Genomic DNA, 25,774 nt, shown 5'->3' on the forward strand with positions numbered 1-25,774 from the left:
ACATGGAAGACCAGAACAGAAGCAGAGAAATAAGCCAGCAGTGCTTAGAGCATCTTGAAATCCATCTCTGAGGAAGCAGCCTTCCCTGGTCCCCAGGGAAGAGAAGACCAGCAGGAAGCAGCCCCCTTAGGCTAAGGTTATAGTGGTGGCACATGCCTGTAATCCCAGCCCTTGAGAGATGAGACAGGAGGACTGCTGTGTGTTCCAAGCCGGTCTAGACTACAGTGTGATACATTGTCTCCAACAAAAGATGGCGGTGGCCTTGAGTGTCATCATTTGGGCATAAGGAAGTGGATGTGGCAGCAGGCTGGTGGCTATACACCTTCTATGTTGGCACATTTGTTTAATCATTGTTGCCTTCTAACATTGACCCTTCACCTCCAACTGGGTAACTCCCAGAATCGTACCCTACTCCTCTGCCCGTGTCTAATCCCTTGGTCCCTCCTAGGCTTTGCTTACAGCCTGGGCCAGCAGCTGCTGCCATGTGGCTGCATGCATGCAATGATGCCTAACCATTACTAAAGCAGTGTTTGCTGTATGGTAAGAAGTGGTACCTGAATATGGATGGTGACGGGCTGATGTGGCTTGTGGGCAGCTTGTGAAGGGCACTGTGCTGGAGTGTCACGCCATTGAGAAAACAGAGGCTGGGAAGTTTGGGGCTGTAGCTTTCTGGGGGCCTGCACTTGGATGAGAAGACTAGAATTTCTGAGTTCTGAGAAGCTGAGCTCGGCAAGTGTTCTTCTGTGGCACCCCACAGTGGATTCCACCAACTAGGACTCCCTCCTGCCAAGCATGCCTCACAGGCCTCCAGAGCTGTACCTCTCAAGAATTTGTTCCCTCAGTACCCACCACTATGTGCACAGGCTTGCTTTCCTCCCGGGTCTGTTCCTAAGTGGCTAACACTGCTCCACTTCCATGGATGCTATGGCTGCAGAAGCTGAGAACTCTGTCTGTTCTCTGCCCTCCTTTCCGCACTGAGGCTACCTGGGAAGGGCTTCTATTCACCTGCTCACCATCACCACGGCCCTTCAGCACCAAGTCCCAAGTCATCCTACCCCTTCTGGTTCTTTCTCCCTGTGTTCCCCCAACAGCTGTCATTATAGGCTGCTGGGAGGTACAGGGAAACCAGGCAGGCTGCTTCAGAAGAAGTCAGTCAGTAGGGAAGGGACTAACTGGCCAGGACCCAGGGAAACAGAGCATGGGAACAGGAGGCAGGTTAAGAGGCAGGCAGGGAGGGAGGAGAGAACCACTCAAGCAAGAGCAGGATGTAGGATGTTCAGGCAGCTAAGGCAGGAATCACAAAGAGGCAGGGAGTGAGTGTGGTAAGATGGGTGTGCAGGAGAGGTTTGCGGCCCACATAAAGGTCACTCTGATAGCAGGGAGCTGGGCTGACCTCTCTCAGGGCATTTATACACAGTGGATCTGGGTAACTGAGAGCCTCTGACCACAAAAAGGATGAAGGTCATGGACAGGAAGACAGTCGGACAAGACACCTTCTCCTGCCCTGCTGAGTCCCGTCTACCTCCATCTCATGCACAGCTCTATCCACTATCACGGCAGTGTTCCATCTCTATAGAAGGTCCATCCTGCTGCTCTAGGTGTCTGTGTTTTACCCTCCCCTCCCCTCCTCACAAGCCCTGGTGGGGAGGCTCACATGTTGTGGGCCTTTTGAGGCTACACGGTGTCAGGAGCATAGGCAAATGCTTCAAAGTATTCTGAAGGGGATACATTCATTAAACAGAAATCTCTCTGTGTATACTACATAGCCAACACTCATTAAACAGAAATCTCTCTGTGTATACTACATAGCCAACACTCATTTCTCTTTTAAAAGGAAAAAAAAAAAGTAAATAAAAGACAGACTATGGAAACCAAATAGCCTCAAATTAAAAAAAAAAAAAAAAAAGCATTTCTTTCTAAGTATGAAAGAGTAAAGAGAAGCGAGAGCAACAGAGGTAATCGACCAGATCTAATGAAGTTCTTTAGAAGCCAAGGTGGAGCTGGCCCACACACACACTCAGAGAGCACAACATGGGCACCAGCGGAAACTCTTACATTTCCAGCAGTGCAAACTGACTACAAGTGGAGGCTGGAGAGATGCCTCAGCCATTAGGAGCACTGGCTGCTCTTCCAGAGGACCTGAGTTCAATTCCCAGCACCCACACGGCAGCTCACACCTGTCTGTAACTCCAGTTCCAGGGGATCTGTCACTCTCACACAGACATACCTGCAGGCAGAACACCAATGCACATAAAATAAATAATTATTTAAGAAAAAATAAAAACCTTCAAAAGTGAAGGTTCAGTGGTGAGGTAATTTAATTAGAATATACAATCTACTATATGCTATCAGTCCTCTCAAGGTAAAGCAAAGCAACTCACCAGGTTGAAATGAGAGCAAGGACAGGCTCATACCTTCTACTTAACTTATAGCCAAACAAGGGCCGATGAGGGCGCACACTCTGAAAAGTGTAGTGCTGAGACATTTCATCACTGCATCCACTTCAAAGATCATGGCCATGGAAGCCTACATGGTGTGTGTATGTGTGCATGTGTATGTGCATGTATATGTGTGTACACACTTGTGTACAGGTGTGTAGATATGTGTGCATGTATATTGTGTGTGTATGTGTACAAGTGCAGGTGTGTATGTGTATGTACATGTGTATATGTGAATATAGGTCTTTGTGTGTTTGTGTGTGTACATCTATGTATAAATGTGTGCACATGTGTACAAGTAGATGTGCATGCATGCAAATGTGTGTGCATGCATGTGTGTTTGTGTGCATGTGGAATGTCTATGTGCACATACATGTGAATATGTGAGCATGTGTGTGTGTTGTGTGTATACATGTCTGTGTGTGCATATGTGTACATGCATGTGTGCAAATGTGTGTATGTATGTGTGTGTGTGTGCATGTGTGTGCTTATGACAGCTGAGCAGCTGTCTGGCCATGAGCAAAACAAAAGGAGATAAAAATCACAAAAAGGTTGAATGAAGAGCCTTGGGAAGGAAGCATGAGACCCTGAGGCTGCCATGGCATCCCCAGTAAGCAGGTTTATGGCAAACATTTTTCTGTGACTAAGTACTCTACAGTAACAACAGAAGCATAGCAAACACATCGACAGGTAGCAGTCATTCACTGTCACCAAGCATCATGCACTGCGTACAGCTGTACCTGCTCTGCCTTTATATGACCAGCCAGGCAGGTTTGTTCATACCTGCACTATCACAAGCACACAGGCCATGCCCCGCACCATGAAGTCATTGATGGCCATGACCAATGGGCAGTGGAATGTTTCAGCACCGTGGTAATCTGTGGGACCCCATATATGTAATCTGCCATTTACCAAACATCCTACACAGAGCCTGCCTATGCTTACTACACACCTGCTTTGTGCCAGAAAAGAGCCCGTGCCAAGGTTGAGGACCCAAGGAGGAAGGAATCGCCCCTACTGCCTCCAAGCAAGCACTGGCACACAAGAGGATGCAAGGCTGGTGTCACTGAGGGTGAAGAAGGGGGTGGTGAGACCCTTTATGGAACTTGTGGGGGCCACCCTGATACCCACAGATGTGGAGGTCAGAAGACGGGTGAACTTTTCCAGGGCATAGGGCAGCCTCCGCCATTCCCCTGACCTCTGCCCACGGGCTCAGAGACTCCAGACTCATCCTACCGCACATAGGAACGCAAAGGACACTGGCCTTCCACACTGAGTAGGCAATTAACTTCTCAGCCACACACTCTCTCCTTGTCATTCTGCGGACTTTAATGTGAGGTCCTTTGGTGTTTACGTAAAAGCAGGGGAAGCAACCGGCGACACCGTGTCTAACTATGAGAGCCTGACTCGGTCGGTCCAGGGCTGGATCTTAGGAGGTTCCCTCCATGTGTCTACACCTTGCATCCTGTCTGCAAACACAGAGTGAGGTGAAGGATGCTCTCTGTCTGAGGTTTGGAGCTCTTAAGTTTAATACATGTCTTTACATGTGTTCTTAGGTTATGTTCAACAAGTCTGTCTACGTCATAGACGTTCAACCACGGCCAGGCTTACCAACTTCTCTAGCAGCCAGGAACAAACCTGGTTCACCTGAACTGAAGTAGGAGGAACATCGGAACACTCTTTTCTGGGCTACTGCTTGCATCCTGAATCACAGGAACACTGCTGTGAACAGCAGGCTGGATCCTCACAGTTGGCCCCTCCAGCGCTTCCTAGGTGTGTGTGCTAACTGGTTTACATCAACTCGACACAAGCTACGGTCATCTGAAAGGAGGGAACCTCAACTGAGAAAATGCCTCCATATAGTCCAGCTGTAGGGCATGTTCTTAATTAGTGATGGATGGGGAGAGCCCAGCTCACTGTGGGTGGGGACACACCTGAGCTGGTGGTCCCGGGGTCGATAAGAAAGCAGGCTAACAAGCCATGGAGAACAAGCCAGTAAGCAGCACCCCTCCATGGCCTCTGCATCACCTCCTGCCTCCAGGTTCCTGCCCTGCTTGAGTTCCTGTCCTGACTTCCTTCAGTGATGAACAGGGATGTGGAAATGTAAACCAAATAAACCCTTTCCTCCCCTAATTTGCTTTTTTGCACATGGCCTTTGGTTGCAGCAAGAGGAACCCTAACTGAGACCATAGGTCACGATCTCCTTCCTCCATCACCACAGTCAGGGGAAAATGATAAGAAAGAAATGCTTCGTGCCTTTTCACATTGTGTCACCACATGGCACATCCCAAAGGAATCATTACTTCAGAGTCAATGATTCACGACCCTTTCGAAGCCTTGTTATCAGTATCTGTCAGCCTGTGTTTGTACCATTCTCACTGAGCAGCCAAGACGAGCAGGATGCATGGGGGCAGACATCGGTGGAGACACTCCCACTGAACAACAAAAGGCCAGAGAGAAGAAAAGATACTTGAATAACATCAGCAGCAAGAAGATCCTGTTGCAGTGAAACAGAAAATCAGGCCCAGGTGAACACGACCAGCCAAGGTCACGAGCATCTGGAGAGTCCCCGAAAGCATCGGGGCAGCCGTGGAAGCTGGTTCTCGTTGGCCAAGGGCAGATAATGAGAGGCACAGAAGGAACTGCCGAGCAGGCTAAGGGCGGCTTCACCAACAGCTTCTGTTTGGCATTTCTTTATTAAAAAAATGTAAACATTATCATTGTGTGTATTACATGTGTGGGTGTAGGTGTGTGTGTGGGGGGGGGGGGTATGTGCTATGCCACAGCACACACAGAGGTCAGAGGACAACTTTGTGGAGTGACTCTTTTCTTCCACCTTCACGTGAGCAAGCTCCAGAAATCGAACATTTAGTTGTCAGGCTTGAGCAGCAAACAGACTGGCTATGTCGCCCAGGCTGGCCTCCAGCTCATGACAACCATCCTTCTTCAGCCTCCATGGGCTGGGCATGACAGTGAGCGCCACCATACTGGGCTACCTGCTATTGAACAAGCTCTGGAAGGCCTGTTTAACGGCCCTTGCACATTCTAGCCCAAGTCTGTAGACACTCGGAGAAGACCTCTGACAAACGAACTCTAGCTGGGACTCACTGGAGACAGAACAGATGCATCTTGAATGGTCTCCACACTTGGAATCTGAATGCTTTTATGGGCAAGAATCTGAAGGCTGGAATCCAGCCAACCTTTGTTTTGATAAACATGTGTTCTGTGTTCCTTCTAAGAACACAGAAACTGCCCAATAAGAAAATATGACAGTTAACCATTGCCTAGTTCTGCACGAACTTCAAGAAAAATCCAGACAAGCAATTTCAGAAGTCTGCTCAGACATTAACAAATTCAGACATGGGTATGAGGCACAGGACAAATAGATTCACAGGGAACAAACTTGACCTTGACAAAAAGTGAAACGCATGGGTAGACAGTGATAATATAGTTGAAGTGGCATGTGGCATTTCCATGCAGAAATAATGAGCCACTTTAAACCTGGAAATCTACACTCTCAGAGGCAGGAAAGGAGATCCTGTGACGTCAGCACTAATACTGTATGTAACACAGAAACCCCTATGGCATGCTTCATCACAGTGCAGGCTCCCCTCCATCTGCAGGGAAATCAGCAAGATGCAAGAAGCAGGCTGGTGCTTGTCTTTGGCCAGGAGCATGTTCTAACTGACATTCCTCTGGTCACTTGATCCTTGTGGCATTCTCTACAGCTACAGAACATGTACGTTTCAGACACGGTGCCATATACACTCTCCTAAAACACTACACATTATACGAGTGCACACTAAAAATACCACAGCTCCTAAGAGAGACTAGCTGAGTTCAGCTAGCCTGCCCTGCGCAGACACTAGACCATCTGCAGAGGCAATAACAATTTCAGGAACAATACTGGCTCAGTTGCAAAGCCGGATTAAGCTGAAATTATTTGAAAAATTCAAGTAAACTGAGACTAGACTGTTAAGTTTCTGTTTGTTTGTTTTGAAGTCAGTAGAAGCTTCATGGAAAGTGTAGGGGATGAAAGAGCAAAATGCAGGAAGATCAAGTGGGCTGGCATCTCTCGCAGGCCTCTCAAGCACCTCCAAGACAGAGCAGCAGGATGCAGGGCAGGCTGCTCCTTCAGACCTCAGGAGCTCCATTCCCTGGGGACATAACTAGCCATGTGAATATACCCTGTCCAATCAGCCCATGCAGTTCTCCTCAATTACTATTCTAAAGAAGTTCACCAAGTTATGTTATGCTGGGATGAGGACAGGTAAGAAGCATAAAATTGACAAGGGGTCAGAAAGCAGTCAGGTAGTGTACCACTTCATGGGTTAACCCTGGACAGCCTAAGAATGCCTTGCTAAAGAACTCTCAGCTCCATCCCAACACCACGGAAGTTTCGCTTTGTAGTGGAAGATTTCTTCTAAGTTGGCTCTGCAGTATGAGCCAAATTCTTGACAGATATGTATTTGAAATGAAACTCAACTGCCTGAGCAGGGAAACTGAGCACATAGCAAATGAGTCCTCATCAACCCTGTCTTTTTACTAATACACTCACCTCCATGAATGATGTCATGACAGGTCCCAGGGCCTTAGGAGATGTTTTCAATCTTCAAGATAATTAGCAACACTACGAAACTACTTTCACTAGCAATTCCTCCTTGACAGCGATTTATGCTCTGGAATATGACATTTCCAACATTAAGTGCTCCTTGTTAGGAGGCTGGTTAAACACACTGTAATATAATGAAATAGTACACAGTCGTAAACAACACATCTATTTGTGCTAATTAATACATGTGATGATGGGCAGAAGTGTAAGTAGACACAAAACACGTGCATGGTTTACAAAAAGAGGGTGGATGGGTGAGTGTGCACACAGGTGTGTAAACACCTGAGTGTCCACTGTAACTGTTGTGTGGCTGCCTCTTCAAGGGAAAGCCTGAAGAGATCTAGCATTGGGAAAATGTCTTATTTCATGTGCACTTCTTTTCAATATGACCATGTAAATGTCTCTTGTTCTAAAACACCCAATCAAAATGAGAGTTCTAATTCTTCACTAGGCTCTGATCCCTATCCAGACAGAACTAAGTCTAAAACAACCTAGGAGAGAAGCCCCAAGTGTTCATAGGCTCACCCATTCATTTGCCAGCTGACTGTATCTTAAGGAACAACCCTTCTGTGTGCCACAATTGTGGAAAAAAAAAAAAGCCAAGTTTAAAAGCAAGGACAAAGCTTCTCATTTGCCTACTCTCAGATATGTCTTCTTAAGCTGACTTTTAAAACCTTGGGCAACAAGTCTCATACTCATTGCCAACCTCCCTCCAGGCCTCTAAACTTAGACAGCATGAGGAAGTAAGTTTCGAAGCCTGCATAGAGGCAGCTGAACTTCTCTGAGAATTTCCATGGAGCAATACAGTGGTATCCCATATGTGCATGAACACGTGTGTATGTGTGTGCATATACGTGCACATGTAGGTGCATAGGTGCATGCTTATAAAAGAGAGAAAGAGAGTGTGTGTTCTGGGAGGTGAAGGGGGTCTAACTACATGATAATGGCAATTATTAATAAAAGTATACTGTAGGCCAACATGATCTAGGTAATTTCTCAATCAAAGCTTATTTCCTATATAACTCTAGGCTGTGTCAAGTTGACAATTAAAGCTAATCACTACAAGCAGTCATTACAGCCAGGTTCAAAGACATAAAAGGAAACAGTGCATATAATGAATGAACAGAGAACAAAATCAACAGACAGCAAAGGCTACAGTGGATGCCATATGTCTGGCCAGAAAGTGTTTAAGTTGGGGAGATTATTTAAGGTGCCAACACCCAAACAATTACCTGAGATCTGGGAAAGACAGGTGCATCCTAGCAGACCAGAGGAGACAAGAAAAAGGGTGGGAAGTAGGATGAAGATAGGAGACCTGAACACAAGGCAAGCCTTGACATCACTGCCCTTAAAAAGCAGCAATTATAGACAAAAGTAGATAATCAGATGCTCTGACAGAGGAAGGTGTTTATTCATGCAAACCTGATTTAGGGCTCAGGGAGGAGAACTGTATACATGGGGTAAAAGGGTTTCCATTCCCAAACACAGCAGAAGAGCCAGTGCTGTGGCACATGGTGGGTACATACCTGTAATCCTAGTACTCAAGAGAGGCACAGGCAAGAGGATGTCTACAAGTTTGAGGACAGTTTGGTCTACATGGTGAATTCTAGGCTAGCCTAAGCTACTCAGGGAGATTGTCTCACACAAATACCAGATGTCTGGAGTTGGGAGAACATATCCATTCTGTGTCTACAGCGACTGATGTAATCAGAAGACTGCAGCTTGAGGGGTGACATAATGCTACTTGGAAGGTTAAACTACACTATAACATTTTAAAGGTTTAATATATATTAATCCACACATGCTACGCTGGGGATAATAATTTCTACAAACCTGTTCTGAGACCTTGCTTGTTCTTCTGTCCCCGAAAGACCATGAGTCAAAGAAAGAGGCTGAGTCTCTGGTAGCCCCATTTTCTAGTTCTCTCCCTCACTGCTGAGGTGAATTTCCTCTGTACTGTATTTCCAAGGCTGCTGCCAGGGCAGGCCATGCCTTTCAGTGAACTGAAAAGGGTTACTTGTGGCTAATTCTGCAAGACAATCCTTCCAGGCTTGGAGGGCAGCAGCCCTGGCTGTAGTCTGTTCTAATCTGCTGGAACATTCCTCAAGTGCTGGAAGAACACATACACCTCTCTCTCTCTCTCTTTCTCTCTCTCTCTCTCTCTCTCTCTCTCTCTCTCTCTCTCTCTCTCTCTCTCTCTCTCTCTTTCTGGCTCAAGGGCACAATGAGAGTCCTGCAGGCCCGGGACATGATCTCAGTATTCTTTCTTGTCAGTCTGGCAGACTGTGTCCATTCCATAGTTGCCAGTGGGCTTTATGTGGACAGGATTTTCTCCTGAGTTCCATGACTCTGCCAGAAGCCCAATATTTTCTTATCCACATTCACTGCATCTATGATGTGAATCACATCCTCTTATCTATGGCATTTTAAGAAAGTAAAACCCACATGTCCCCCACAATGATTTAGAATAGGACTCCTAATCTGCTGCCTGGGGCATGAGGCCTCATCCTTCACTGGCCCACCTGGCTCTTCCAGGCCAGACACTGTGTGTTCCTATTCTCATGGAAGAGCCAGTAGGTGGGCCCTTGGTTATAAAAATAATTCCGCTTTCCTTTAAAAACTGAGAACAGAGGACTGGGAAGATGGCTCAGTGGTTAAAAGCACTTGCTGCTTTTGCAGAGGGCCTCAGTTTGGTTCTTAGCACCCACGTCAGCCACATAATGCAGCTCACAACTGCCTGTAATCCCAATTCCAGGGAATCTGACACCCTCTTCTGGCCTCTGCAAACACTGCACTCACGTGCACCACTAGCACCACCACCAGACACACACACACACACACACACACACACACACACACACACACAGTTAAAAAACAAAACAAAATCTGAGGTCAAAATAAAGCCAAGGCATGGTTGAGACATTATTACAAAGCTAAAAACAGAGCCCAAAGCCCTCTGGCCATAAGAATCTGTCAATTTAGCCTAACCAGATGTGTTCCCTGAGGCTGAGGCAGTGAGTGGCATCTGAACCACACTGCACAAGGAGACTGGTCAACAAAACAGATCCAAGTAGAATAGTGGGGATGCAAAACAATGTATGTTTATCACTAAAGGGACACTAGCCCACAGAACAGGTGGCTCTGGCAGGCCTTGCCCTTCTCTCCCATTCCCTCTGCCTTGTTAAAAACTGTTAGATTACTCCAAAAGCTAGCCACCAAGGTCTATCTCCTTATGTGGCCACGTCTTCCTCTTGAGACCGACTACCAAGGTCCAGCTACTGAAGTCCAGCAACCAAAAGCCCCTTTGGCTCACCTAATTAACATGCCCAATTAAAATGAAACACCTAATACAATGTTTCCTTTTTACCTTCATAAACCGCCATTTTCCTATGCGCGACATCTGTCTCTCCTCTATCCAGAGGCAGTCCTTTGTCCCCCTGGAAAAAACATCCCTGCCCTTCTCCCTTGTTCCCTTCCCCTCCTCCCTTAGCTCCTTCACCACTGCATCCCAGCCCCTCCAAACACAGACCTTCCCTCCTTCTCTTCTTAAAAATTACACCTGCAAGGTCATTTGCTGCTGTTTTTCTGCCAGAGTCAGAAAGCAGCCACTTTTAAACTTTTCTTCCCTGCTTAATAGAGGATCTCTCTGTGAAAACAGGTGTTTGGGTGGGGTCTGTGCCTAATCTGGGTCTTGGAGGGAGCCCCTGCTGTGCGTGAGTCCCCTTCAATCACTAAACTTTCTAATGACAAAAAAATCTTCAATACTTAATAGCCAAGTCATACAAGATTAATTGAGAAACTAGGTTTTATTAATTCGTCTGCAGCCAAGCGGGAAGAAGGCGAGGTGCTTCACTAACAGACAGGCTGTCATGTCTGGAGAATATTCGAGAACTGGAGTGTCTAAGATTTTGTAAATGAAAAATTAAAGATCTGGGCATGAATGGTAGCTGCTTTTTGTTTTGTCTTGTCTTTGTTCCCCATTTCCATCACAGTCTCTACATCCTACAGCAACTGACATTAGCAATCTGTGACCATCTCTGTTTCATTTCCGGGTTAATCTTTTCACCCTGCTGGAAATCAAGACAATCTGCATGAAATGAATCATTTTGAAAAAGACGAGGGGCCAAGAGGGAAGTGAAAAAAAAAATTCACACAATTGAAAATGTAAAACAATAAAACCACTCAAAACGTAGTCTGTCAATGGTGGAAAAACCCCCACTAGCTTTTTATAGGTTCCTACTCAGCCAGAACGAAAGATATGAAGGCAAGTTCAGACATGAAAATCACAAGGTATCTGAGACCGGGTCTCATCCAGGTAAATGAAAACCTGTAGAGAACAACTGCACTTTCTTCGGTTAACAATGGGTTATTTGTGGTGACTGAAGCAGGGGGGGGGGGGGGGGCTGTGTTAAGCAGTCTGTATCTCCTGCCACTAATGCAGCCCCCAGGAGTGGTAAGTGCACCCCAGGGGTCACTAGAGTGCTGTTGCCTAACCATGGGCTACACTCTTAAAGAAAACCGACTCTTCCCTAGCAGTTCTTAACAGCCAATGAATGACTCCTAAGCTAGGGATGGAAATTCATACCCCCCTCCCCTCTCCACGCTGGGGCTTTGTGTGGCTTTAACTCGCACAGGTCTTATACATGCTGCCACAGATGTTATGAGTTCATATGTGTAGCTGTCTTGTGTTGTTTGTTTTTGCTTTTTTTTGGGGGGGGAGGGGCTGCCACCTAGCTCCCAAATAAATTACACAAGGAGGCTTAATCCTAATTATGAATGTCCAGCCTTAGCTTGGCTTGTTTCTTGCCAGCTGTTGTTAACTTTAAGTTATCCCATCTATCTTTTGCCTCTGGGCTTTTACCTTTTCTTACTTCTGTATATCTTACTTTAACTCTTACTCCGTGGCTTGCTGTGTAGCTGTGTAGCTGGCCCCTAGGGTCCTCCTCCTTCTCCGGCTACTTCATTTTTCCTCCCAGATTTCTCCTTCTATCTATTCTCTCTGCCTGCCAGCCCCACCTATCCTTTCTCCTGCCTTGTTATTGGCCATTCAGTTCTTTATTAGAGCATCAGGTGTTTTAGACAGGCACAGTAACACAGCTTCACAGAGTTAAACAAATGCAACATAAACAAAAGTAACAACCTTATAATAATATTCCACAACAGTCTTGTTGTGTCCAAAAACCACTGCTTCATTAGTCATCCACTGCCTCTGCTCTTACACTCTCTCTCCCCACTCTTCGGCAACCGTCCCTGAACCGTGGGAGGAATCCCAACAGCTGCTTTCCAAGGAAAATCACTACCTCCTGGTCCTCTTTGGAAACTCATCAGATCCCAGCCTGCTCCCCGCCAGGGACCCACAGGCCATCCCACACAGTAGTGAGACCCAGGTAGGCTACCCTCACTCCCCTTCCCAGTACCTTCCTGTTGTGTTACCCCAAAACCCCATAGTCACTGGTCAGGGACTACCACCTCCTGCCAGCCCCTTGCAGGAACCTGACAGTGTCAGGGATTCTTCAGTTACTACATGTGGCTGGGAAACCTCCACTCAGGACTCAGGAAAGTCCTAACAGCTGATTGATTGGGATCCTCCAGTTCTTTCCAGCCTTGAAACCCAAGACCAGTCTATACAGCCTGAGGAAACTTGCTCCAAACTCCTTAACCAAGCCACTGAAGGGACCAGTCTGTCGTTGACAAGCAGAAGAGATGGAATAGAGGCTGTACCCCCAAATGTCAGATAAACAGAAGAATCAATATCCCAATCCTGCAAAGAATTAGCCCCCTCCTGCTGAAAGAAGAAAGGAAACAAAAAGGAAAAAAAAAAAAAACTCAGTCAACTAACTAATTCCAGATGTGCAAATCCCAATACAGAAATAAAAACAATAAGAAAAACCAAAATGACACGGCTCCTCCAAAAAATACAAATCCCACAGTAATAGCCCCTATTGAAAATGACCTGGAAGAACTCCCAGACAAAGAAATCAAAAGAAGGATTATAAATATGGTCAAACTACTCAAAGACAAATAGAAGAACAAAATGAAGGAGTCAATCCAAAGTATGTGTATGGGTTGGTTTTTGTCAGCTTGACACAAACCTAGATATCTAGGAAGAGGAAACCTCAGTCGACAAAATGCCCCCATAAGACTTACCTCTAGGCAAGACTGTGGGGTGTTTTCTTGATCATGATTGATGTGGGAGGGCATAGCCCATTGTGGGTGATGCCACCCCTTGGGCAGGTGATCCTCGGGTGTATAAGAAAGCAGGCTGAGCAAGTCACAGGAAGCAAGCCAGTAAGAGCAGTGTTCCTCCATAGTTTCTGATTCAGTTTCTGTCCTGGCTTCCTTCAGTGAGGGAATGTGACCTGAGATTTGTAAGATGAAATAAACCTGTGTCTCTCCAAGGTCATGATGTTTTATCACAGGAATAGAAATCCTAAGATGGTATAAAAACAGAGTTTAAATTCTTAAAGAAAATCCAAACTGAAATGATGCTGGAGTTGAAAAACTCAATAAAAGCCAATTATAATCTTCAGTAGATGACCTCAGCAACAGATTGATCATGTCCAAAACAGTGTCAGAGATGGGAGATGAAGCAGATGTGTTTTCTTCCAGACATTTTATAAAGCTTCTTTAGAAAAACTATAAACATATACACACAAACAGTATATATACCCCACCTTCACACCATGTAGTACTTCCCAGGGAAATTCTGTAAGCATACAACTTTTAATAAAGGTAAAAATTTTAGGTATTACATTTAAATAATATTCATGAAAGGATCAAATAGATTTTTATAAGATGCTACTTAAATATTTGTTATGACATGAAGATGTATAATTAAATAACCTACTTGTTTGCCTACTATTTTTACTGAGGAAACTATAAGGTCTCCTTTTGGGGCTCCTAATTATCAATAAAAGAAATTAAAAACAAATTTTAAAGGAAGCTCAAGGGCAATTTTATTAGAGATTGAGAGAAAAACACCAGAGCAGATAAGCTGTGAATCTTGGCAGCTGCCCAGATAAAGACAAGGAAGAGAGGAACTATGGCTTCTGCAATGGAGGTCAGCATGTTGCTGCATAATAGTAGGTGAGTGGGGCTCTAGAGACTGAGTGAGAAAGCCCAGAGTGTCAGAGAAAACATGCTCAAACCTTTGGTCAGCGTCCGAAAAAAGGAAAACAAAAATAAGGAAAAGGAAAAGTTATGTTTTTCTGACTTAAGAGGATGGGCTCTGTCTGTGGCCTGCCTCATGGAAGCAGTGCAAGTGTTGCCCTAAGGGAGAAGCTTCTGGAAGGATACATACATTGTCTCCAGAAGGGGATAATTAGTCCTCCCTTCCCCTTAGCATGTCTTCAAGTGAACTCGCATCTCTGGGGATGGACTCCTAGTTAAGTGATCAACAGGCCCAGCTAGATTAAGAGGAGACTATAGTGAGTAGTGTTTTAGGTAGCTTAGAACGTCAAGTCTCCAACCACAGCCAAAGACAGAACTTAGATTTTCCTTTCCTCTCTCTCTTTTCTTTCCTTGCTTTTCTTTCTTTTGTTGTGTGATATTTTGTTTGTGCTCCACCCAAATAAAGCTTGCCTAGAGATCAGAGGGCAGAGTTAGCCACTAGTTAACCATAGAAGCCAGACAGTGGTGGCTCATATCTTTAATCCCAATACTCAAGAAGTAGGAAGATTAGGAGTTCAAGGCTATCCTGGGCTACATGAGATTGAACCAGTTTAAAAGAAAAACAGAGATGGGCACTAGTCTGCCTTTAATTCTAGCACTAGAGAGGTGGAGACAGGAATATAAGGCAGGTGGAGACAGGATCTCGGTGCCCATTTGGTCTGAGCATTTGTAGAGATAAGAAGTTTCTAGTGGCGCCTGCTCTGCTTCTCTGATCTTTCAGCTTTCACCCTTGATATCTGACTCTGGGTTTTTATTGTTAAGACTCATTAAAATCATGCTTTATTCTTTTTCCTTCCTTTCCGGGGAGAAGTAGCTTTTTCCTAATGGGCCTCAACAAAGCCCAGCTACTTCTACCTCTGCATTTGGTAATTTCCATCTCAAAGTGTTGTGGAATATTAATTTAAGATGTGTTATATTCATTTATGCTGTGGAACATTTGTTTAATGATTCAAAGATGTGTTACATTCTTTTATATTGCATTTATTTAACTCTGTGAAGCTGTGTTACTTTGCCTGCCTAAAACACCTGATTGGTCTAATAAAGAGATGAATGGCCAATAGTGAGGCAGGAGAGAGAAATAGGCAGGGCTGGCAGGCAGAGAGAATAAATGAAGGAGAAAAACAGAAGAGGGAAAAAAGGAGAGGAGAACGTCAAGGGCCAGCCGGCCAGACAGACAGATACCCAGACACCCAGACACCCAGCAAGACATGGAATAAGAAGGAAAGAACAGATATACAGAAGTAGAGAAAGGTAAAAGCCCAAAGGCAAAAGGTAGACAGGATAATTTTAGAAAAGCTGGCTAGAAATAAGTCAAGCTAAAGCCAGGCATTCATAAGAAAGAATAAGTCTCTGTGTGATTATTTGGGAGCTGGGCGGCAACCCCAAAGAGAAAGAGAAAAAAAAACTGCACGAAAGAGGGGACCTCTCTCTAGTGTTACCAGAAAAAGAGGAAGAGGGAGGGTCCAAAGGGGTCATAGGGAAGGGTCCATCCTCAAAGGCCTCCAAGTCTGTTATTCTCTACAATACCATCAAAGAGAGACAGAAATGGAGGAACTGGCTTAGGGGAAACCAAGGTAGTTGTGAGGTAAGAGTGGATGCTGATGTAAGAGACCAAACCCAGGATTTTGCATGCCTCTAAGGCTTGGTTTACCCAGCTCCAAAGGATAGGTTCTGGGTTCTCAGTGAAGCACAACTATTGTCCTCAGGTAGACTAGAAACCAGAGTGTGGTGGTATTGTGTTTCCCAAAATATTGTGCATGCTAATAAACTTATCTGGGGTCAGAGACAGAATAGCCACAATATTAAACATAGAGGATAGGCAGTGGTAGTACACGCCTTTAATCCTGGCATTCCAGAGGCAGAAATCCATGTGTTCAAGGATACAGCCAAGCATGGTGACTCACGCCTTTAATCCCAGAAAGCGAGCCTTTAATCCCAGGGAGTGGTGGTAGAAAGCAGAAAGGTATATAAGGCATGAGGACCAGAAACTAGAAGCATTTGGCTGGTTAAGCTTTCAGGCTTTGGAGCACAGTTCAGCTGAGAGCCATTTGGATATGAGGACTCAGAAGCTTCCAGTCTGAGGAAACAAGACCAGCTGAGAAGTTGGCCAGGTGATGTTAGCTATGGCTTGTTCTGTCTCTCTGACCTTCCAGCATTCACCCCAATACCTGGCTCAGGTTTGATTTTATTAATAAGACCTTCTAAGATTCCTGCTACACCAGAGCACCTCCTCGGAGCACTGCAGAGTGGGTGAGGGACACCCTCTTCATCGTCAGCCTTTGGCTGGATCTCAGAAGCCAATTAGGACAAAAGCTAATTAACAGAAGAAGAGTATAAGTTGTGTTAAATTTACATAAGTAGACATTTGTAAAAGTGAAGTCCACAGAAATGCCAAACATGCTTTTATACATTTTAGATAAAAGAAAGGAATGGCAATGCCATGACCTGGCAGAAATGAAGATTTTTAAAGAGACACATACATCTATCTCTAAATCTGACTATCAGAATCCTGAAACAATGGATACCAATGAAATGGGAGCTTCCCTGGGATCTAATGTTGGGAGAATGACGCACAAGTATTCATCTCCAGAAAAGATGTACAACTTCTCAGATCACATTAGAGGATCCCAAATAATGATGGATGAGTGGTGGGTACACCTTGGCTGGACTGCTTAGATTTGTGTATCCTTTGCCTTCCATTTAATCCTTACTCTTGTTTCAGGAGCCTAAAGATGGACTCGGGAAGTGAGCCGCTGGATCTTTGTCCCTCTTCCCAATATGAATTCCCACACTGAATTAAGTTCCTTTTTCTGTTTTTCACTACTAACTTGTCTCTTTTAATTGGCTTTCTGAAGACCAGTGACTGAACTTTGTGGGACACAAGCTGTGACACCCCCCCCCCCCCAGGTTTAGGACAACTGGATCAGGACTACAGAAGCAGCTTCTGGGGTGCTGGTTCCAGTTTGGCAGAACTGAGAGGAGACAGAGGTTCTAAGAGGTCCTGGGGGAGGTCATCAGAGGCATGCCTTCAAGGAGAATGGTGAAGCCATAACTTCTTCCTCTTTTCCCCTTGTTCTCAGCCATGAGGTGCACAGTGTTCGGCCACAAATGCCCTGTAGTGATGCGCTCGCTACTAGGGGCCCAAAGCAGCGCTGACGGACAGGCTCCGAGACAACAGGCCAAGACAGACCCTTCCTCTTTACATGACAATCTCAGGTGTTCTGTTGTGAATATGGAAAACTGACTAACACAATGACCAAAAATACTGTATAAATACCACCCCCCCCACACACACACATGTATTTTTCTTATTCTTGCCCCTGTTAGGAAACCTCTACTCCACTGAATTTTAGGTTTCCAATTAAAATTCATACTGGCCCCATTCTGTTGTTTGTATCTTAGTTGAAAAGCTTTTTCTCCGGGTGAGATATGCCCTTTCTAAATTAAGCTTTGTAGGAAGATGAGCCCCTGAAGCCACGGGGTTTCAAGGGATGCTCTCTCTTTCTGTTATATAAGATGCTCTGGAATGAAAGGGAAAAAAATATGTTTTGCTTTTCAGACCCTTTTAGCCTCTTAACAAGCTTGCTTCTTAATCTCCTTAGCAACCACAACTTCCAAATAATTAAAATCAATTAAGCTTCAAATTATTAAAATAAATTATACCTAATGGGCTAAATATGAGTATAAAATAAAACAGAACTATCATATTTATATGATTACAAATAAAGAGATGCAGTGTAAAAGAAACTTTAAAAAATGTTTGAAGCTTCTCCACATTAATTGCTTCCCATTGATTTCTTCACATTATTCTAATACACAAACACGGTACCTCTTTTGAGAAAAATCACTTTTACTAGAAAATAAGTTACACAGGGAAGGAAGAAATCATCTTGAATGCCCAATGCCAACTGAATGCAGAAGACACAGTGAACACCTACTTACTGATGGCATAAATGAATCTTGTCACCTAACATAGGCATACGCTTTAATTGGGCTGGTTCCCTAATGTTGAACAGGCCCTATAACAGGTATGTTCCTCACACAGAGGATACACAGTAGCCCCCACCTTCAATCTGTGAATTCACTTTTCAGAGTTTCAGTTACCTATAATCAACTGCCACCCAAAATAAATAAGTGGAAAATAAATCATAAGTTTTCAATTCTGGGTCATTCTGAGTAGTGTGATGAAATCTCGCAGCATCTCACCCCAGATGATTCAGCCTTTCTCCAGTGTGTCCACACTGTATACAGTACCTACCCATGAGTTAATCCGTACCCATCTTAATCACAAAATTGACTGTCACACAGTGCATTGCTTTGGTTCAAGTCATCTTCCTGTAGTAGTCTGGTTACCAATCAGAAGGCTGGTGGGATCTGGAGCAGCCCCCTCTAGCGTTAAAGTTCTCAGGAAGCCTTCAGGCACAGGGACCCTTACCAAGTCCTTGGCATTGGACAGTGAGTGTCACAGCTCTTGGTCCAAAAGATGAGCTGCTCTATGGAACTCTCGTGCAGATCTTCCCTGCTGACTCTCAGCCCTTTATCCTCCCTTTGGTCAGTCCGTTTCTCTCTCACTCTCTTTCAGCCACGCCCCCTCTTTCTGCTTTGGTCACTCTTCAACAGCACAGCTGTCTGTCATAGAGCTGGCAGCCGAACTCCTCCCACAACTTGGCCACTACCCACAACTACTTGGGGCGCCCACCTCCACCTCCATAAGGGTGCCCCATGAGGCACGAGAGCCAGGCATCTGGCACCTGCTGCTGATAGAGCCAGAATCACTCAGGCGAGCGATGTCAGCCATCACCAGATTTGCTCCTGAGATCACCACCACCACCACTAACGCCTTCAGCTGCCAAGGCTGCCTGCATACTTTCAGTGTGGCTTTGCCAGCCTGTCCGGCCATGTGGCTATTTTCTGCACGGCTGCTGTAAGCTCTGGGCTGTCTCTGCCACTTCTTTCATCGTGTTACCAGCTCTGCCTGCTCTTCTGACGACGGGCAGAGAAGAAGCACTGGGGGAAGCCTTTTACTGGACCCCATGCTGCAAGCAGAGCCAGCGAGAGCAATAGAAAAGGGTGTCTCCCAGCTGACGCCTGAGCAGCCTTCCATAGCCTGAAAGTGAGTGCTGGAGCCAATCACAGCTGTTTATTCTAGACCAATCACAGCGATGCAGGTGGACCAATCACAGCCTTGTCTCTTAGCACTGGTCCTAGCAGTCTCTCTGCTAGGTCACCCAGGAAGTTTCCCCTCTGGACAAGGTAGGGACTGTTGCAGCCATCCACTGCTCACCCAAGCAATCTGGTTCCTACAGTTCTTTGTGGGGCTGTGCCATCAGGGCCAAGGTGATCAACTATGACCTCAGCGTAGACGGCTCAGAGCGTCTGGAAGAACGTTCTGGAAGGCAGTTGCTTTCCCAAGGTTAGTCCATCTGTGTGTCAGAGTAATAGCCCTTTGGCTCAAGGCAGCCAGACTAATGAGGGAGAGGCCCAGCAACTGCTAATGAGGGTTTGATGTGGCCCCATCTTCAACACCTTTGCTAACATCAAAGGAAAGGGACTATCAGAAGCAGAGCTTACAATGGAAACTAAAAGACATTATCATGAACAATAATAGTGTCTTTGCAAAATAGATCTGAGCAGTGCTTAACACCTGCCCCATGCCCCATGGTGAAGCTGGTGCCCTTTACCCAGCTCAGTGAATACCTACTTCATCTCATCTCCTAGGCACCGTATCTATCACTTTACAGCACCACAAAGAAAAAGGTGAATACAGTTCTATAGTATTTTAATAAAGACCACGTAACATCCTCACTGACTTGTCGCAGGATATTAAAACCATTCCCTTACTAGTTGTTAGCTATGTAATTTCTAAGTTTAAAATGTATCAGTGATATTTATGTTTAGGGAAAATACAACTTTCCCCACGTGGCTGTATCCTATGGTTAAGGGGTACCTGTAGTGGGTGGCTGTTTGAGCAATGCCCTGAAGCACCACCCCTAGTGAGGTAGCAGGTGGCTGTTACACCTGCCTATGACCTTGAGGTACATGACCCTGGGACAAGGCTGCTGAGGGACCCTTAAGACCTGGGATGCACATACACTCGCTCTCTTCTCTACCTGTGGTTTGGGATGCTGAGATCTTGGACCAGGCAAGTAGGCATGGGACATAGCTCAACTTTCCCAGACCCTATGATAAATCTCACGTGGTTGTGAGTTAACCCTCAAATAAATTCCTTTGCTTATTAAATAGACTTCATGGATTAATCCCATTAGGTACCTGCTGTTTAGGTACCTAAACCTTTAGCATAGCAAGAAGTCTGAGTTGGGTACATGGCAGAGGCTGCAAGGAGAGATCAACCCAAGACTCCATGGCTGAAGTAGTTGGAGCAAGAAGAGCAGCAGAGGGATGGGGACAGAGCAGGAGCTCCTGACATCTAGTACAGAGGGTCCTGACAAAGATGACAATTCAGAGGATAAGCAGGGCCAGGTGGAGACCCAAGGGGACCAGTAGGTATCACAGAAATATCAAATGCAAAGCATCCAGGCTGACCAGGACTGTGCAGGGCAACACCCCCAATGTAGGAAACACACAACCAAACATAAAGGCACCGACAGGCTGAGGCAGGAAGGCTGATGTGAGTTTGGGAATGGATACAACGCTCAATGCTCGCAGCCGGGAAAGTGGCTTAAGGACTGTGGCCCTGCACCGACTGTAGAACTCTCCAGGGCACTCGGCACCATCCTTTCTGCTTCCTTCCTTCCCTGGCCCATGTCCCTTGCAGCTGCTGTGTCTGGGAGGGAAGCTTGCCATGACTAGGCGGTAGCCTGGGCCTGCAATAGGGAGCCAGACGACAGCCCCATGACATACTAAACTCAAGCATGGGAAGCACAGGACTTAGCAAGAATGAAACAGCACGTTGTCAGGGAGGGAACTGGTCAGCTTACAGCTGAGCAAGGAAACCTTGCGGTTTTCATGACTTACAATCAGTTTATTCAAGATGCCAACTGTGAGTAATCAGGAATGATGCTCACAGACTTCAGCTTTACAAACAAGAGGGTGGCTCTAGTTAGGCTATTCTGAGCTCTCCTCAAGATCACCTCAACCTCAGTCTCGTGGCCTCTTAAGAACCACAGTCAAACCTCTTCCTCCCTATTCATTGGATGCAAGGAACATTAGCATGGGGAGGTGACTCTGCCCCACCCGACAGTGCTGCCTGAGAAAGGTCAAGTCTACTGAAGAATGAACTGTCCCTTTAGCCCTACTGGACAAGGTCCGGGGCCACTAACATAGGCTTGTAGCTGTGACGCCTCTCCTCTCTGTCCTTCTGATGGATCTGTATCTCCTACAGCTCAGGAGCATCGTTTCCAAGGACCTGACAAGCCATCTCTGAGTATCACCCTCAGGAAGAAGGAAGCCTCTATCTGACCCTGTCGGAGGCAGAGACTTAACTTCTCCTACTGCCAGCTGCAGAGGCTACTGGGCTCATCACCAACCAGCCCTTTGTGAGTTTCCACTTTCCTAGGCCCCTGCCTGCCCACTCCAAACTCCTTGTCTCCCTTAGAAAAGTCCAGCCATCTCCTACAGGATTAAGCAGGTTCCTGTCACAGGGGACCTAGTTCTCCCCACTGATGGAATTAGATGCTGCCCTTACATTTAACTAGGACCAACTTTTTTTTTTCTTTCTTTCTTAAATTTATGCTGGTGATGTTGTGGGTTAAACTCAGAGTCTTGTTCACAGTACAAGTGATGGACCATTGGGCCACTTCTGGTAGCCTTTAGCTTATTACTTCCAGTAGTCCACAGCTCCAGCTCTCTTGGATGAAATGGAAGGGACTGTGCACAGCACAGACTCTGGATTCTGGCTGCCCAGGTTCTGAAGGCCGGACTGCCGCTGACCAGCTCTGTGACTACAAGGCATTTTCTGAAAAAGAGTCACCCCCTTAGGAAACACTGCTAAACTCCCGATGTTAGGCACACGCATGAATTCGCGGTTTGTGTATCTGGGAGTTTTCTTTGTTTTGTGCCTGGGATAGAGTCCGAGTATGCGGCTGGAACATACAAAGCAGACCTTAAACACGCAGTCCTTCTGATGTGCTGGGTTTACAGGTAGGCACCACCATGTGACTGTAGGAACCACATGAAGTTAGACCATGTTCTGGAACACACTTAACATTCAATACATGCTTTCTCAAGAAACTAACCTCCAGCCGTTTCTTGACTCTCATATAAAAACCATTCAGCTAAGGAAAACCTAGGGGCAGGACAAGAAAGGAACGCTGTATCCTCTATGGTTGTAAAACCAAAGCATCAGGAGAATGTAAGGATCATTCCAGTTGTCCACGGTTGGAGTCTTGAATGACTTTGGTTCCAAGTTTAAAAAAAAAAAAAAAAATCACAGATCACATGTTCCATTGGAAACCAGACCTTGCAAGGCTGGCCTTTTCCTCTAAAAGTGAAATACATTTCTAGGGAAAATTTCTTTAAATTCAGAAGGTGATACATACCCCAGATGAGGCCAACCTTATCTACATAGCTTTATTCCATGATTTGGGTGTATGTATATGTTGTATGTGGTGTGTGTGTGTGTGTGTGTGTGTGTGTGTGTGTGTGTGTGTGTGTGTGAATGTGTCTGTCTGTCTCTGTCTCTCTTTCTCTGCTTTTTGTTCTGTGTTGTTTTCGTTTTGTGATAAGAGTCTCATATAACCCACGCTGGCCTCAAACCCAATACATAGCTGAGGCTAGCCTTGAATTCCTGATCCTCATTCTTTACCTCCAGAGTACTAGGATAACAAGCAAGCATCACCATGCCCAATTTAGGACAATGTCTCTTTAAACCATCCAACTGACTACTTTCTGAAAGCAGGCAGTTGCTAAGTGTTGCCAAGGGATACAGGCTAAGCTTGTGTGTAAATTAATCATTGTGTGTAAATTAAGCAAAACACCAGATGAGAGCTGTCTGGAATAGCTCCCTATCAAAAGAAAAGCAATAATGGCACATTTCAGGGAATTTTGTTTTCAGTGCTGGCGAAGAGTCTTCCGTGGCTCCCGACCTCACCCTCTCCTTGTAAAGTGAGTGACTTAAGCCGCCTGGGATAAAGTGACTCACCCCAGGTCCCATGCTGTGGGGCCTGGAAGCTCATCTCGCCACACCTTCCTGAGTCATCACATCAACAGTGTAAAGGAAAGTCAACACAGCCCTGGAGACGTGTCCAACGATGACACAAACCCTGAGTCATGAGACCGTGCATTTAAATCGGTGTGAAAAGTGGGGATGTGGAAATCTGATCAATCAATCCTCTCTCTCTATCCTCTTACTGTAAATGGGATAGGGCTGGAGACAAAATCTCAAGAACTCTGAAGAACGCAGGAAGACAGGCATGTACCCCTCTTGGCTTGAGCCCCATCGATCACCATTACTAAGGTTTTCTCTGTAGAACACTGAAAGAGAGAAAACAGATTCCCTGGCCCGGGAGAATTTAGCAGTCAGAGGAAGAGATGCATACCTCCTTTCTAGCAGAGAAAAGGATCTGGATAAACAAGGTTTGGAAAGATGGCAAGAACAGCCCTTCAGTACCTAGGGAGAGAGAGTAACTACACTGCCACACAGAGGTAAGAAGCCAAAATTGCAAGACAAGGAAGGCTGTTTTGGTTTACTCATTAAAATATTTACACAAAATAGTGACTTCCATTATGATGCTTTCAGACATGTATGCAATAGACTATAATAATATTTACCCACCCCCCTCTCTCTCTTTCGACTGGTCTCCCCCAAATACCCACCCCTTCTACTTTCATTTTTTAATCAGTGTACAAAATAAGGGATTTCATTATGACATTTTAAAGCACATATCATTGTGCCTTGCTCGTATTCATGCCTCCTCACTACTCTTCTCCCCACCTCTTGCTGGTCCCTTCTTCCGCAAATGATTCTCTCTCTCTCTCTCTCTCTCTCTCTCTCTCTCTCTCTCTTTCTCTCTCTCTCTCTCTGTGTGTGTGTGTGTGTGTGTGTGTGTGTCTGTCTGTCTGTCTGTCTCTGTCTCTCTCTGTGTGTATGTATGAGCTGTGAAAATGTCTTTCCATCCCATTTTTCTCTCTTGTCCCCACCCACCTCTTCACATGAGGTCCCTTCTTCCTCCCTCATCATCCCACTTCTATGTTCGTGTAAATATATGCACATGTATTTAAATCTAGATTCTGCATACAAGAGCAAATGTGATATTTGTCTTTCTTGAAACTGGCTTATTTCACTTAACATGGTAACCTCCAGTTACATTCATTTTCCTGCAAATGACCTAATTTTTTTCTTCTTCTTCTTCATAGCTGAATAAAACTCCATTGTATATACACTACATTTTCTTTATCCATTCATCTGTCAGTAACTCAATAAACATAGATAGTCAAGTACCACGGTGTACTGATTTAGAATCTTTTTGCTATATACCTAGGAGCAATGCTTGGATCATATGGTAGTTGTTTTAGTTTTCTGAGAAACCTCCACACTGGTTTTCACAGCAGCTACAGCAGTTTAAATCCAACACCAGTAACAAGGGTTCCTCTTTATCCACATCCTCACAAGCATTTATTATCATTTGTTTTCTTAATGACAGCCATTCTGATGAAGTGGAGACAGAATCTTAATGTTTTGATTTGCATTTTCTTGACAGCTGAGAATGTTAAATGTACTTTTCACATATTGATTAGCTTTTGCACATTTTCCTGAAAAGTGCCTATTCAGCTCATTTGTCCATTTACTCAACAGATTAGTCAGACTCTGGGCGTCTGACTTTTAAGTTCTCTCTTTGGTCTGCCCAATATTTCCTTTGCAGTGGAGAAGCTTTTGAACTTCATGCAGTCCCGTCTGTTGACATCCCAAGCTACTGGACTCCTGTTCAGAACATCCCTGCCTGTGCCTGCAGCTTCAAGTTTTGCTTTTTGATGTTGTCCTGTTGCAGATCTTACATCAAGGTCACCATGGGAGACTGGGATATGGTATCAATCTTTGACATGCAGCTATCCAGATTTCTTAGTACTATTTTCTCCAATGAACACTGGACACCTTTGTCAAAAATTAAATGGTAGTATGAATTTGCTTCTTGATCCTCTCCTGTTCTGTTGCCCGCACCATGCTGGTTTTGTTCCCATGGCTCTGCAGTACAGTTTTAAATCAGTTATGGTAACAGTGCCAACAACTGCATTCTCTCTGATCAGGATTGCTTTTGCCATTTGGGTCTTTGGTGCTTCCATATAAATTTTTTTTATTCTAGTTCTGTGATGATGTCATTGTAGTTTCGATGACATTGTACTGAATCTGTATCACTTTGGTAATACAGCCATTTTCACATTAATTCTGCCAGTCAGTGAGCATGGGAGGTCTTTCTACATTTAGTGTCTTCTTCCATTTCTTTCCTTGGCCTTTGAAAGTTTCCATCATAGAAATTGTGGTAGCTTGAAAGAAAATGCTCCCCAAGAGTGGCATTATTAGGAGATGTGGCCTTATTGGAGACAGTGTGTCACTGGGGGTGGGCTTTGAGGTCTCTTGTGCTCAAGCTTCCCTCAGTGT

The 25,774-nt window shown here is 45.2% G+C and overlaps 1 protein-coding gene and 1 long non-coding RNA gene across 2 annotated transcripts in view; one reads left to right on the forward strand and one right to left on the reverse strand.

Annotated features, from left to right (window-relative positions):
- Arhgap44 (Rho GTPase activating protein 44) overlaps positions 1–25,774 on the reverse strand; it is a 171,161-nt gene that overhangs the window by 109,757 nt on the left and 35,630 nt on the right. The window lies entirely within an intron of this gene.
- Positions 19,430–25,299, forward strand: LOC131917220 (uncharacterized). The gene is made up of 3 exons (XR_009380637.1): positions 19,430–19,633; positions 21,563–21,716; positions 25,041–25,299. It is a non-coding gene; the product is annotated as an uncharacterized LOC131917220 (long non-coding RNA).

This window comes from Peromyscus eremicus, chromosome 8a (assembly GCF_949786415.1).
Source record: "Peromyscus eremicus chromosome 8a, PerEre_H2_v1, whole genome shotgun sequence".
Taxonomy (NCBI): domain Eukaryota; kingdom Metazoa; phylum Chordata; class Mammalia; order Rodentia; family Cricetidae; genus Peromyscus; species Peromyscus eremicus.